Source organism: Galeopterus variegatus, unplaced genomic scaffold, assembly GCF_000696425.1.
Source record: "Galeopterus variegatus unplaced genomic scaffold, G_variegatus-3.0.2 Scaffold4244, whole genome shotgun sequence".
NCBI classification, from domain to species: domain Eukaryota; kingdom Metazoa; phylum Chordata; class Mammalia; order Dermoptera; family Cynocephalidae; genus Galeopterus; species Galeopterus variegatus.
The window spans coordinates 105,800-109,508 of record NW_007730355.1 but is presented as its reverse complement, the minus strand read 5'-3'; positions in this window follow the sequence as shown (position 1 = coordinate 109,508).

The following is a 3,709-nucleotide window of genomic DNA, read 5'->3' as shown; positions in this document are numbered from 1 at the left end:
CTGAAGGTTATGTGAGTTTTGCATTTGACAGAAGCTATAGCACCATCTTGTGGATATAGATGCTTCAGATCACAACTATTTTTGTTCTGAAAATTTTATTCATCTTAGAAAAAAAAACAATCTTGAAACTCATTCTTGGTTCTAAATCACTCTCGGAACGCACAATCTATCAGTGACAAAAGACTTCTCATATATACTAATTCTTTGATGACTGAGTTAGCACTCTCAACCAGCAGTGGCTTTCTTGTTTCAGAATAATTATACATACTTAGGAGCTAATATTCTCCCTGTTTCAGACTCACTTCTTTTAGGATGTACTTCCTCAGGTTTGAATTTTAATGATGTCCCAAGAAATCCTGACTTCTTTGAATTTAGCAAAGTAACTAAACTCCCAGCAAAGACAAAGGGACAAACACTGGGTGCCACTGCTCTTTTCTGTCTTCTCCTGTGTATCAGACACTAACCTCCTTAAGCCATAGAGTTCATTGACATGGGACTTGGGAAAAGGAAGTTCTGTAATTGTTGAGAAGCTAAAACAACTGTGTTGGGAGCTCAGAGAAGAATTCATGGCTGCCAGAAGTTTACACAATCATTTCCTAGAAATTTTATTGGGTCCACTGAAAAAATAATCCTTAGAGAAATGTTCCACTTAGAATCAAAAATTTATTGAATCATTAATAACTAATGTGATTTTTAAATGTGACGTGCCCACCTTTCAGTGGAGGGGAAAGATGCCCAATCTTTGCAACCTTTCTTATCCCCAGTTTGGTCTGCATCGAATATGGAATTATCTCCCTATGAAGGTTTGGGGCTTCAAAAAGCTGCCTGCTTGAACAGTCTCAGGCTTCATTTGAGATTAAGGTTGGTGTAGATTTTTCAAAATTTTAAAAATCTTTTCTTTTCCCCCTAAAATTCTATTTTGGGAAATGCCTGCTTGAACAGTCTCAGGCTTCATTTGAGATTAAGGTTGGTGTAGATTTTTCAAAATTTAAAAAATCTTTTCTTTTCCCCCTAAAATTCTATTTTGGGAAACTTATACATCAACATGTTTCAAAACCTAAAAGTACCAAATTCAGATTTTTCCACCACACATGTGCCCCACCTGTCTGATTCCCTTCCTTGGAGACACCAATATTTCACTACTTTTTTGTGAAATGCTCCCCCCAATATTCTGAGCTTATAGGAAATATATAACATCAATGATAACCTACAAAGTATTTTAAAACTTGCATTTTCACTTAAAATTATAGATTGAAGATTGTTCTCTGTTAGTATGTAAAGAGCTTCCTTGTTTATTTTTCAGTTGTACAATATCCTACTGAATAGGTGTAGCATAATTTATTTACTTAGTCTGCTATTAAGGTTGTTTCCAATAGTTTGGCCATACAAACAGTGCTGCACCAAATAACTTTTACACCTTTTGCTTTGCACACGTGCTAGTCCACCTGTGGGATATATTCCTGGAAGTGGAACTGCTGTGTCAAATGGTATGTACATTTGCAATTGTGGGAGACATTGGCAAACTGTTCCCCATGGAGGTCATTAATACTGAATTACAGCAATGTAAGACACTCCACTCCCTCACTGACGTATGTTTTAAAAACTTCTGACTTTCCCAATCCAATAGGTGAAATATGATATTTCAGCATAGTGCCTGTTGTCATTTTTGCATTTTTTTTGTTATGTATTTGGTTATATGAACTCAAAATTTTCATGAGGCTTGATCATCTAGTCAATTCTTTTTCTCCAAAGCTACTTTGGCAATTGTATTGTTTTTTTGTAAAATTTAGATTTTTGAATAGGCAAAAATGACCCAAATTTCGAACACCTTCAAAAGTATTCACTGACGTCTCCCTCCCCTACTTCTCCCCAGTAATGAGTTTACCATGAAGCCAGCAAACTTAAGCTTAGAATCCCTTCCAAGAGTTTCTTCCAATGACCTGAACTAATTTGGTACTCATAAATTCACATTCTTTTTTTTTAAAGAACTGCGCAAAATTGTATGAGCTTCAGGACTGGATATGTCCCTTCTTGTCACTGTCTTCCCAGTTTCCAACCTATGTCTCCTTAGTTTCTTATGTATCCCTCCAGAATTATCTTATGTAAGCACAGGAAGGTATAGTTTATCCACCTCTCCTCCCTATACCCCTGCTTTTCTCAATGTATCTTGAAGATTTTTTATATAAGATATAGACAGCATTCATATTGTTTTCTGTTTGTTTGTTGGTTGGTTGGTAATTGCATGGCATTCCATTGTATGGAAGTATACCATTCTCTACTTAATCAGTCCTCAATGGGTGGAAGTTCGTGTGTATTTCTTTTCACCACTTTTATAAAACTCCTGGCAGGTTTCAGAGACTTAAATGACATCNATGTATCTTGAAGATTTTTTATATAAGATATCGACAGCATTCATATTGTTTTCTGTTTGTTTGTTGGTTGGTTGGTAATTGCATGGCATTCCATTGTATGGAAGTATACCATTCTCTACTTAATCAGTCCTCAATGGGTGGAAGTTCGTGTGTATTTCTTTTCACCACTTTTATAAAACTCCTGGCAGGTTTCAGAGACTTAAATGACATCGAAAAATCTGGTGTGGTCACAGATTTCAGAAAGCATAAGGATTAAAATAGGTGAAGTTGGCAGGGGGAGTCCCAGCCTCCCTTATTCCCCGCCCTCTTCATGTATCTAGGACTCTGACTCTTATCAAAATAGGTCCCACAATACCTACTATTCACAACCTCGTATAAATACATGCATCTGTATGTTAAGTTTATTTATGATTGTGAAACAAAAGATTGTCTTGCTAAAGAAATTCTGAGTATCTGAAGGCAGAAGGGAGAAATAATTGTAAGGCTTTGGGTGTCTCTAAAATCATCCTGGATAGGCATTGGCTTCAATACAGGGCAAATAGCCCATGAAGTCATATTGCCCTGTCAGTGGCATTGCTATGGCCCACAAAATGATTCCCACTGGACACACACACTAACATTTTGCTCTGCTGTGTCTGGTGGGCAAGGGTCAGGGGTGGAGTGCTGGATGTCTTCTATACAACAGAAAATTCCATTCCTTAATATTTTTACTCTTTACCTACTTCAGTCATTACTTCCTTTTTGCTCTTGCAGTTCAATGCAAACACCGTGGGAATTACATTTTGGATAGCTGGAAATCAGCCTTTCCATTCTCTTTATCCTATTTAAGTATCAGCTGTCCAATCTCTGATCATAAGCTACTTTCTGTGAAGGAAAAATCTGTCTAATTTGGTTACCTCAAATCTAATCCTATTGCCTATTATCACCTTTGGTTCCTATGTCTGTCTTTGTCTCTGTCCTACTGTCTTCCCTAGGACTGAACTATAGTGAGTTTTAGTTTAAGAGGCCACCTTTCAAGTCCTCTACCTCTTTTATAAGAGACCAGGTAAATAACACATAGAAAAGGTAGGGGAGAAGAAAACAAAGAAGGTGAGAGTAGGGCATTGATGAATCTTTATGCTGTAGAACTAAGAATAACTTTTAGTCTTTCTTTTCAGCTTTCAACCTGCTGACATGTATGAGGGTACTTCAAAAAGTTTGTGGAAAAATATAATTAAAAGATAAAATGGGGCTGGCCCGGTGGCGCACTGCTATAGTGCGCTGCTTGGGAAGCGTGGCGGTGCTCCCGCCGAGGGTTCGGATCCCACATACAGACCGGTTCCCGCTCACTGGCTGAG